Source organism: Dendrobium catenatum, unplaced genomic scaffold (genome assembly GCF_001605985.2).
Source record: "Dendrobium catenatum unplaced genomic scaffold, ASM160598v2 fragScaff_scaffold_800, whole genome shotgun sequence".
Lineage (NCBI taxonomy): Eukaryota > Viridiplantae > Streptophyta > Magnoliopsida > Asparagales > Orchidaceae > Dendrobium > Dendrobium catenatum.
Genome location: NW_021319262.1, coordinates 654,379 through 667,518, shown reverse-complemented (window position 1 = coordinate 667,518; position 13,140 = coordinate 654,379).

Here is a 13,140-nt window from a genome sequence, read left to right as displayed (position 1 = left end):
GTGAATTGGTATTTAAAAAATTTCTCAATCAAAACACAAATTCAATCCAAAGTTCACCACAAAGAAACTCAAAGTGCAAAAATTAAATGTGGAAAAAACAGTAATAAAGAACACAAAAATTTATAGTGGTTCTATCAACTCGACAAACATCTACTCCCCAAAGACACCCTCCGAGTATTGCACTAAACTGAGTGACTCTCCTTTTGCTCCCATAGCAAGGTAGAGAAGTCTTTACAAACCTCCTTTCCACCAATATCAATGAGGCAGAGAACCCGACTGCTTTTGCTTCCTCCTGAAGCAGGCAAAGAACCTTGATCGATTGCTTAAGTAGATCTCTCTCAAACCTCCAAGGACTAGGGATGATGATTGGAGAAGACAACATTGCTTGGAGAAACCTTTATGAAACCCCTCACAAACTTCCCCTCATAAGATCCTCTTTCTCTCTACCTTTCTATCCCTCTCCTCTAGGCTCTCTCAAGTCAAGACAGCAGCAAAAGATAATCTTTTGGGTAGAACAAGAGGTCTTAAATAAATGATCTTTTGAATAGCTCTTAATTACAACAAACCAACATTATTGTCTAGGATGATAGAAATATTGTCCTGTATGAAAGTGCTCTAATGGCACTTAAAAGCTCGTTAGGGATGCTATGGCCTTATGAACTAGTACCAAGGCTAACAAAGAGGGGTGGGGGGTTAATTGGTATGTTATGAATCTTTCAACAATCAAAATACAAACTCAAACCAAACCAAGATTCACCACAAAGAAAATCAAAGTGCAAAAATTAAATGCATAAATAATAAAGGAAAGAACACACAAGATTTATAATGGTTCGGTCAAACCTTGACCTATGTCCACTTCTCGAAGGCACCCTCCAAGTATTGCACTAAACTTAGTGTCTCTCCTTTAGCCCCCACAACTAGGTGGAGAAGCCTTACAAAACCACTTCCACCTTCCCCGGTGCTGTAAAGTAGCCGGGCCCTTTGACACTAAAGATATCTTCTTCTTCCCAAAACATCCCTCATGATGAGTCTTGAATCTGATAGTACTAAGGTGCAAACTCGTCGGAGCAACTATGTGTAATCCCCTCCAAACTCCCTCAGGATCTTCTCCCTCTCTCAAACTCCACCCTTTCCTCTCTCCCTTTCAAGCTTTCTCTTCAAGTTTCTTCCAGAAGAACAAAGCTTCAATGGCTGTTAAATACACATACTAAGTGCCTTGTCAAAGTTTAAATAGAAGATCTCTAAACAAGCTCATTAATTGCAACTTACTGACTTTATTATCCAGGATGATATTAATATTATCCTGTATGATCAATACAAAATAAGCTTAATCAGTTAGGACGATGAGGGACGATCATAAGTTTTTTGTTCATATCATCCAAGCTGATAGTATATCATCCTAAACGATTAGTTCAAATCAACACATATTGTCCAGAGCATCACCCTGAAAAGAAGCTGTCTGATATGTGATCGTCAAGGTACAACTAAAGTTTTTGAACTAATCGTTCTGGTCAATCTTGTGATCGTCTAAGATGATGTGATCGTATCAATCAAGCCTTAATTGCTTTTCTTAATTATCAGGTTAATTTAGGCATAATTATGTTACATCATCCAGGACAATATCCTAGATGATATCCAAAAATAAATAATACCTAATTAGATCTAGCGATTGAATCTTTCTAAATAGAGCCTATCATCATGGATGATATAAAGATCATCAAGGACGATATGCTTAAAGATGGGTGCCTTAACCAGGATGTCCTAATTAGGGTTTCTATTTTTAGTTGATTGTCTACACTGATGTTTGGATCATCCCGGATGATGTGAGCAAAAATAGAGAACTCTAAAAATACAAATAAGTGAGTAAGATTACAAGCAAGCAAACACCCTTACAAACCAAGAAATACATTAATGAAAATTACAAATATAATATGTTTTGCCAAAACTTGAGCCTTGTAAGGTGCACTGTAATCATGAAATATTAGTAAATATAGAAAGAAAAATATATTACAAATATAGGTAGACAATAGAAAGTGAGCCATAATATTTATTATCATCAAAAACATAAACTCATAAGCTCGAGTTGCAACAATCTCCCCCTTTTTGATGATGGCAAATATTACTATTTGAATTTGCAAAATTAAAAAACATTTTCTCCTAATCTCGCCCTCACTAGAATATAAATTTTTAAAAATAAGGAAATACAAATTTTTTTGATGTTTTTATTTTTTTAAAAAAAAGTTACAACAAGATACAAATACAAAAGTACATTCTCCCCCTTTAACATTATCAAAAAGAGAAGGGGCACAAACAAATAAAATGAACCCGATCAAAAGGACTTTAAAAATGAGAAAGTTGCCTCTTGATTTTATTCAAAAACTTAGTAAGGAATGGATTGACAACGCATAATTCAGAAAAAGATATAAATTTAAAAATCATTAATCCAAGCTCAAGTTCTTTTAAAGGCTCAAAAATTTTTTAATCCAATATCTAAATCAATGAATGAATTAAAAAAAAGAAATAATAATTTTTTTTTTAAAACTCCTTTTATAAAACATATCAAATAGAAGATTAATGTAAAAATTAGTGAATTAGGAATCCTGATTTTCAAGCTCAAGTATCAAAAATATAAAGGGTTTTCTTATGTTTTAAGAAGTACATGAAAGGTAAGCATTACTTTTTGTGGGCTAATTTTATTCCTCTTATTAGGTTTTTAGTGCACTTTACGAATCTTTTAAATTTTGATACACTTTGTATATCTTTCTCAATTTTGGTGTCATTGTGCATCTTTTGATTCAGCATTGTTGGCCACTTTTTTTTTCAATATGCTATCTTTCTAAAATTTTAAAAATAAAAGTAAACTCATTCTATTGATAAAGTGAACTACTTGATTAATAAATATATGAGGTAGATTCAACATATTGCAAAAGATTCCTATGCAATAGATAAAATATAAGGAGATGAAAAAGATTAGTTTCAAAATACAATTTATAATATAATGAAGATTTTGAATCAAAAGTAAAACAACATCTTTAAGAAAAGAGATAGAGAGATAAAATCATGAGTTTCCTTCCTTTGACTATTTTTAAATAAGTCAACCACAACTTACATAAGAATTCAAGAAAAATGGGAGGTAGGATTTTAATTTTTAGAAAAGTTAACATGTGTGTTGATCAAAGAGAACTTAACAAAAAGAAAAGTAAAGACAAATTAAAACTTTAACGAAAAAGAAAAGAAACAAAAAAAAGAATGAAAAATAAATCCAAAGAAAAAAAATAAAGAAAATACACAAAAATAAATAAAATATGCATACACAAAAAATAAACACACAAATAATGGTTTAAACATCATCTTGCTTCTTGTCTTATGTTTCAGAAGCTAGGTCTGCCCAGGAGATTTTTTGCTTTTCATTATTTGCCATTTTTACAATTTGCTTAGCTTTACCCTTTTCTTTTCTAAAAGAGTTCTCAAATTAGGGCGCTGATTTTTTATGTGTCCTGGTTTCTTACATCCAAAGAAAATAATGTTAGAAGAAATCTTTACATTCTTACCTTTTTTACCTTTCTTTTACTTTTGTTGATGTTTATATTTTAGTGAGCTTTTCAATTTGTTTGATAAGTCATCCCTATCGTCACCAACAAAGCCACTTTTCTTTGAGTCTTCAACATTTAGTACTATCATTTCACCTGCATCCAAAAGTCTTTGGCCCAAGCATTGCTCGTAGACAATGAGTGAGCCAATCAAATTATCAATAGAATATTCATTGAAATTTTTTGATTCACAAATAGCAATAATTTTGAAATCAAACTTATCAAGTAGACAATGTAGAATTTTATTGACCTTTTAAAAGTTTGAAAAATCTTTACCCAAAGCATGCAACAATTTCACAATTTGAATAAACCTAATATACATGTCTAAGATCATCTCATAAGATTTCATGCAAAACAAGTCATAATCATGCATTAAAATATTTCATCTGGATTGCTTGATTTCACTAGTGCCTTTGTATATAGTGTGTAATTTATCCCAAATTTCCTTGCTAGTAGAGCACGTGGATATGAACATAAAATTATCAAAATTTAAAGCACAGAAGAAATAGTTTAATAATTTAAAAATCAATTAAGAATTTATTTGTTCTTCCCTACTCCATTGATTAAAAGGAATGTCAGTTTTAATTCCATTTATATTACATGATGGTACAGAATAACTTGTTAAAATCATTTGCCACATTCGAAAATCAATAGATTGCAAGAAAGTAGACATGTGAATTTTCTAAAAATCAAAAGTAATATTTTCAAATAAAGGTGGTCAGGTGATTGAATATCCTTATGCAATATTATGATAACAAAAATAAGCCAAAGATCGAAATTCAAAAGTTTTCAAAAAACTTGATTTTATGAATATCGCTCTGATACCACTTGAAAGTGTTCTGATGGCACTTGAAAGTTTGTTAGAGATGTTAAGCCCTTATAAACTAGTCTCAAGGCCAACCAAGAGTGGGGTAAATTAGAATGTTAAGAATCTTTCAACGATCAAAACACAAACTCAAGCCAAACCAAGATTCACCACAAAGAAAATCAAAGTGTGGAAATTAAATGCCAAAATAATAAAGAAAAAAACACCAAATTTATAGTGATTTGGTTAAACCTTGACCTACGTCTAATCCTCGGAGGCACCGTTTGAGTATTGCACTAAACCTAGTGTCTCTCCTTTAGCCCCCATAGCTAGGCGGAGAAGCCCTTAGAAAATCACTTCCACCTTTCCTGGTGCGGCGGAGTAGCCTGGTCCTTTGACACCAAAGAGATCTTCTTCTTCCCAAAACTTCCCTCAAGATGAGCCTTGAATCTAATGGTACTAAGGTACATGCTCGCCAGAGCAACTATGTAGATCCCCTTAATACTCCCTTAAAACTCCTTCCAAGGATCTTCTCCCTCTCTCAAACTCCACCCTTCCCTCTCTCCCTTTCAAGTTTTCTCTTCAAGTTCCCTCCAAAAGAATGAAGCTTTGATGGCTGCCAAAGATAAGTGCCTTATTAAAGTTCAAATAGTAGAGATCTGAATAAACTCATTAATTATAACTTGCTAACTTTATCATCCAGGATGATATGAATATAGTCCTGTACGACTAGTGCAAAATAAGCTCAATCAGCCAAGACGATTAGGGATGATCAGAATATTATTATTTATATCATCCAGGCTGATAGTATATCCTCATGTACAATTAGTTCAAATCAGTACATATCATCCAGAGCATCGCCCTGAAAAGAAGTTGTCTGATATGTGATCGTCGAGGTACAACTATGATTTTTTAACTAATCATCCTAGCCGAACCTATGATCATCCAAGATGATGTAATCGTATCAATCAAGCCTTAATTACTTTCTTTAATTATTAGATTGATTTAAGCATAATTATGTTGCATCATCCAGGCTGATGTCCTGGATGATATCTAAAAATAAATAATACCTAAATAGATATGGCGACTAATTTTTTTGAATTGAGCCTATCATCCCGGTCGATACAAAGATCATCCAGGATGATGTGCTTAAAGAAGGCTGCCTTAACTAAGATGCCCTAATTAGGGTTTTTATTTTCAGCTATTCATCTAGGCTGATGTTTGGATCATCCTGGATAATGTGACCAAAAGCAGATAACTCTAAATACATAAATAAGTGAGAAAGGTTATCAAGCAAACACCCTTATAAACAAAAAAAAAAAATATTAATGAAAATTACAAATAGAATATGTTTTGCCAAAATCTGAGCCTTATAAGATGCACTATAATCCTGAAAATGTTAGTGAATATAGAAAAAAAATATATTACAAATACAAGTAGACAATAGAATGTGAGCCATAATATTTGTTATCATTAAAAACATAAACTCATAAGCTCAAATTGCAACACTCTACAATCATACAAATATCAGCCAAGATAATTTGGGATGATTAGAAGATTTTTATTCATATCATCTAGGATGATAGGATATCATCTTATATGATTAGTATAATTCATTGAATATCGTCCAGAATATCACCCTGAATGGATGTCTGGATGATGGAAAAATAACCTGATCGTCCAGGCTGATCTCACGATGGTCCCAAATAATTAGTTTAATATAGTGCATATCATCCATAGCATCGACCTGAATAGAAGCTGGCAGATGTTTGATTGTCTAGGAATAATTAAGGTTTTTGAACTAATTGTCCTAACCAATCTTGTAATCATACATGATGATATAATCGAGCAATTAAATCTTAATTATTTTTCTTAATTATTAGATTAATTTAGATATAATTGTACTATATCATCCAGGATAATATCCTGGATGATGTCCAAAAATAAAAGCTATCTAAATAGTTCTGGTAGCTGATTCTTTCTAATTTGAGCCTATCATCTCTACCGATATAAATATCATCCAGGATGATGTGCTTAATGATTGCTACCTTAACCAGGATGCCCTAATTAGGGTTTCTATTTTTAACTAATCATCCAGGCCAATTTATGAATCATCCTGAATGATGTGACCAAAAACAATAAACTCTAAAAATAGTTAGAAATTTTCTCTTGAGTGTGTGTATGCATGGTTACTTAGCATCATGAAGCACGTTTTTTATAATTGACTCAAGAAAAGGAAAAGATTATAAACTAACTCAGACCTAGTCTACTCAATCTTAAGTTTGTTCAAATTATAGTTTTGATCTTGTGGACCTTAAATGTTAGTAGGCAAGACAGTCGTAGAGAAACATAAGTATTTGCTATCATCAAAATTTTATTCCCTGAAATCAGATTCACAATAATCTCCCCCTTTTTGATGATGGCAAACACAAAAATAATTAAAGTAGTTCAAAGTAGTTTAATGGAAACAGTGTGAAGAAACAAACATTCAACTATCCAATAAAAAACACAATAGAATAAATAGTACAACTACTCACCCTTTTAACATCACAAAAAAGAGAAGAGAAACTAGAAAAGAAACAAAGTAGAGACTACCAAATAGAATCAAACTACAACAAGAAAAAAGAAATAACACCATAAAAACAAACTAAAAGAAACATGGCCTCTGATCATCTGAAGGAGGAGGTGGTGGTGGTGGTGGCTATTGAAAGTAACTAGAAAGAGTTGCAAACTTAGAGAAGAAATTATTTATAGCATTAAGTAGTTTCAATACATAAATCTAAGCACTTTTTTTATAACTAAACTTTTTATTCTAATAGAGCAATCTAGCCATCAAATCAAAATTATGGTTCAGAATGAAGTTATAGTTGAAAATATTTGCTACATCTATTTAACATTCCAAAGATTATTTATTGCAATGAATAGTAAAACCTCCATACCAAAATCACTTAAAGTTATTTACCAAAAGATGCAAGATGACAAATTTTTTTTGGAAAAGAAATATGCAACCCCAAACCATTAAATCACATCATGAAATAAGATATTCACTTATGTACAATCTCTAATTGCCATCAATTTATTCATGAATACAAAGGAAATAGAGTTAAAATGCATGCTCTTCAACTTACCTCAAGGAGTTATCTTCACCTTATCACAAGACATTGATTCGAACGAACATACTTTAAAGGACATACACACAGAAAACTAATTGGATGACAAAAATAATATAAATCTTCATGTATCTGTGAAATAACAAGAGATGCATTGAAGATCTAAACATTAAAATGTAAAACACAATATCAACAACTCCAAGCATTCCATCTGATAAGCTATGTATATATATACAGAAAGAAAAACTTCATCTCTTTACCCTCTAACGTATTATTTAAGATTTAATCAAGATTTGGAGTAAATCAATACATGACTCTTTTAATCTTTCAGCAAACTTCCACATAGTGGGTAGGGCAGTAGAAGTGTGAGGAGTGGAACTACCGGATGAACTATAAGAGGACCTAGAGTCATGTGAATGGTTCGGGTGCTGGGAACGGGTCTCGTCTAAATCAAGTACTAGGCTGAAGGCATTCTCCAGGGTAGTGACGTTCCCGGCAAATAGCTCGTTGCAAAGATCATCTTATAACCCGGTCTGAAACATAGACAAGATCTGTATGGGTGTGGTAGAGGTTTCCCCTTTGCATTGAATCAGGAAGTCATCGAAGGAGGCAATGTACTCCTTGACTGGTTTGTTGCCTTTAGTCAGCCTATTCAACCTATTCATAAGTTGGGGGAAGTACGAGGGAGGAAAGTACTTTTGCTTGAGTTCTCGCTTCATGGATGACCAATAAGTGATGGGGTAATCATTCCTAGCTTCCCTAATGCTCTTTAAGTTGGCCCAAACCAGGCCATATCCTAGTCATGCTGGTGCTACTAGAGAGCCACATAAGAGTCAAAGCAAGCAACGTCCTCAGCATGTTGCTGCTCCTGTACAGCATTGTAGGTCTCAAACTATATCTCTCGCTGGCCAAATTGCTCCACCAGCTAATCCAGCTGAGAGTGTTGACGGAGCAGAGCAAGTGTAGGAGATGCCTCCTCCTCAGCTCCCTCAGCTTCCTCATGTCCCAGCTGGAAATGAGTACTATGAAGAATGTGTAAGGAGTTGTTTGAGTACAAGGTAGGCTAAAAATTTGGAGGGGTAGGATATTAGAGGTTGTATTTCGATTCTAGGACACAGGCAATGATATGTCTTAGGGAAAGATTGGGCTTCCTCGTATGTCCTGGATCTTGAATACTAATTAGATGCTCAATATAACAAAAAAATCAAATTATAGGCATTAAATTCATGATGGTCCAAAATGTAGAAAGTGGTGATTGAAAGGAGTGGATTGATATAAACATGATCATCAACTTTTGAAAGAATAGATGTGCGAAGGACATGTTGGATTATCCTAGCATATTTGAGTAAGCTGCTAGATTCTCCAACATAAAAGGAATTACCATGTGTATCGTTCATGATAAATAGGTGTATTTTCTACGACGATTATCAATAATTGTGCAGAAATTATTAAGATCATCTAGGACGTGGAACATCATCGTGGACGATCCCAAAAAATTGAAGCAGAAAACAAACAGATCGTTCAGGATGATAAAGAATCGTCTAGGACAATCAAAAGCAGAAGAGTCAAAACAGTCGTCAGATAGAATTTCAAGAGTGAAATGAACAGATCATCTAAGATGATATAAATATCATCCGGGATGATGTGACAAAAGGTTTGAAATCAAAGAATGGATGGAGATGATCAGAAAAGAACCAACAACATAAAAATCAACAAAAAAGATAAAAATAAAATTTGAAAAAGACAAAAAAATATTAAAAGGAATGAAATAACAAATTTTTTTATTCAAATCAAGAATATGATAAATTCTCCATGTGGTTGAATAGAAAATTAGTAACAATCAATAAGTTAATATCGTCAAAATCTAGAAAATGGTAAAACAACTGATCCTGTTAGCCCTAGCTCGGACTTCTCCTAGGGCAAACCATCTTTTGAAAACAAAGGTCTAAATCAAAAAAATCAATTGTATAAGAAAAAGAGATCCGTTCAAAACTTGGTTCCAGAAAAATATTTTATAGAATAATATATCATAGTAATTAGTCATAATCATAAATTTTGAAATCAAGCCTTTGAAAAATATCAAGTGCACTTGAATTCTTCTAATATTTAAAAAATTTGAAAGAGAATAAAATTTGCTTTTGGTGGGCTCATTTTATGCCTCTTGTCAATTAATTTTGTGCTCTTTGCCATCTTTTGATTTTTGATACATTTTGTGTGTGTGTGTATATATATATATATTTCAATTTGGCATCATTATGCATCTTTGGATTCGGCATTATTGGCTACTTTCATTTATTTATTTTTTGCAAGCTAGATCCATTTTTCAAAATTCTTAAATATTCTCAGTTGTGATTATATCTTCCAGATATTAGAGATGAAAAACTCACTCTCTAATATAAGGAAGAATGAATCACAAAACAGAATAAAAAATCATATGATAATACAATGACAAAATTTTAAAAAATATGAATGTAATATAAAGACTTTGAACATTATATATATAAGATAGATTACCATAGCAAGATTGAAAAGTTCTCAATTGTAAAGTCCAGTTGTTAATTTTAGATAGACTTTTGTTTACAAAACAAAATTACACCACTAAAAAGAAGGTTGAGGAAAAGGAATCATTCAATGGTGTTTCCCCCTTTAACTGATTTAGAGATGTCAAACATTGATTACAATTTTTCAAAAACAAAAACAAGACATAAGATATGAATTCATCAGTGACTAAAAGAAAAATAAAATAATGACAAAAATTAAATCAACAGAAGTGAAATAGATGAAAAGTAAAATAAATAAGGAAAAGCTATAAAAAGAAAACAACAAACAACAAATAAAAAATTAGAAATTAGTAAGAATCAAGTTAATGCATTTATGTCAATCACACCTAATCTAATCCTTAAAGTGCTGAAAGTGTAGATGGCTAATGATTTTGTAAAGATGTCAGTTAGTTGATTCTCGGTTGTCATATAGTGTAACTCAATATCTCCTTTTATCACATGATATCTAATAGAGTGATGCTTTATATCTATGTGTTTGGTTCTTGAATGTTGGATAGGATTCTTAGAAATGTAAATGGCACTAGTGTTGTCATAAAGGATCAAAATTATGCCTACAGGTAACCCTAAATAAAAAACTTGCTGCTTCAACTAAAGGACTTGGGCCACACAACTCCCTAAAGCAATTTACTCAGCTTCAGTAGTAGAAAGTGCAATAGAGTTTTGCTTTCTATTGGACCAGGATTCTAAGGTCCCAGAGTGCTCTTTCTATCCACCTGACATCCTGCAAAATTAGAATCAGAATATCCAATAATCTCAAAAGAAGTGTTGTGCCTTGAATACAAGATTCTTAAGTTTTGGGTCCCTAAGAGATATCTAAGAATTCTCTTAACTTCAATCAGGTGGGATTCTTTAAAATCAGCTTGAAATCTAGTACAGAGAGAAGCACTAAACACTATATCAGGTCAACTAGTAGTCCGGTAAAGTAAAGATCTAATCATCTCTCTATACTTCTTTTGATTAACAAATTTTTCATTTTGGTCCTTATCCAACTGAACAGTAGACGTCATATGAGTATTAATTGGCTTAGCTTTATCCATTTCATATATCTTCAAGACGTCCTTTATATACTTTGATTGATTTAGACAGGTTATATCATCCAGTTGTCTTATGCTAAACCCCAAAAAGTTGGACAATTCTCCCATCATACTCATCTCAAATTCCCTACTCATTATTTTAAGAAAATCATCTCATAGCCTTTATCAAAAGATCTAAAAGATATATTATCTACATACATCTGAATAATGAGTATTTTATCTCTTACTTTCCATAGAAAAAGGGTGGTGACTATGCTCCCCTTAACAAACTCTCTCTCTAGTAAGAATGTGCTAAGCCTCTCATACCAAGCTCTAGGTGCCTACTTTAATCCATATAAGGCCTTTTTTAATTTCAAAACATGATTTGGAAATTAGGAATTCTAAAAACATGGGGTTTGCTATACAAACACATCTTCTATTATTACACCATTTAAAAAGGCACTCTTAACATTCATTTATAGAAGCTTAAATCCCTCATAGTAGGCAAAGGCTAATAGAAATCTAATGGCTTCAAATCTAACTACAGGGGCAAAGGTCGCCTCAAAATTAATCCCTTCTATTTGGTTGTAACCCTTAGCCACCAATCTTGACTTTTTCTAAACCACCACACCAGAATCATTAATTTTATTCTTAAAGACCTATTTGGTTATAACTATATTTTGTCCCTTTGGTCTTTGAAGAAGCTCCCAAACATCATTCCTAATAAATTGGTTTAATTCCTCTTGCATGGATAAGATCCAAAACTCATCAGAAAGGGCTTGATTGATATTGGTGGGTTTAATCATTGAGATAAAGGTAGAGTGGTTCACTTCCTTCCTAAGTCCATGCCTAGTCCTAACACCGTTAGAAGGGTCTCTTATGATCAGTTCTTTAGGATGAATTGAAGAAAATCTCCAATTGCTAGGCAATATGTGTGTAGGTTCAACCCTTTCCTCCATATTTGCATTTTCTACACCTTGGGTAATTTCACCTACTCCTTCAGTGTTTTGGGGCTCTACCCTCTTCTCTAAATTTTTTACTCCTATAGTTATCTCTCCAACTTCATCTTCATCCTCAACTCTAGACTTCATAAGATCAGATTTATCAAACACTACATGAGTAGTTTCCTCCACCACCAATGTCCTCTTATTAAACACCCTAAAGGATTTTCCCACACTTGAATATCCTAAGAACACTCCTTCATCAGATTTTGGGTCAAATTTTCATAAGTGTGACTTCTAATTGTTAAGAATGAAAACCTCACAGCCAAAGACATGGAGGTGGGAAAGGTTGGGTGTCCTACCCTTAAGGATATCATAGGGTGTCTTTTTAAGTTTGGCTCTAACATTCACCCTATTCAACACATAACAAGCTATATTTATCACTTCAACCAAAAAGTACTTTGAAAGTGAATACTCAGTAAGTATGGCTCTAACGGCTTCTACTATGGTCTGGTTCTTCCTTTCAGCTATCCTATTCTGCTGAGGGGTCCTAGGAGCTGAGAAGTTGAGGCTAATCCCCTTATCCTCACAGAAGTCTCCAAATTTCTTATTTCTAAACTCTCCCCCATGGTCATTATGAATGATCAAAATCTCACAACCTAGATTTTTTTGAATCCAAGTGAAGAAGGATCTAAACTCATCAGAAGATAAATTCTTATATGATAGAAGTCTAATCCAAGTAAACCTCAAGTAGTCATCGAAATTCATAAAATCATAAGCATTCCCCCCAAAGGTGGCAGTGTAATGGGTCCAAATAAATCCATGTGAAGGACTTCTAAAGGTCTAGAGGTGCTAATATCCTTAATGGAGTGAAAAGAGGATTGGACTTGCTTCCCTAGTTGACAGGCATCACAAAGGTGATCTTTGGAGAATTTAAGCTTGGGGGCACCTCTAACTAAGTTTTTCTAGGTCACTCTCCTAAGGGTTTTTATACTAGCATGACATAATCTCCTGTGCCATAACCATGAATCATCAGTAGTAGTTTTTAAACTAAATGAAGCAGCACATTTAATATTATTTAAGTCAAGAATGTAAACATTGTTGATCCGCTTTCACTGTA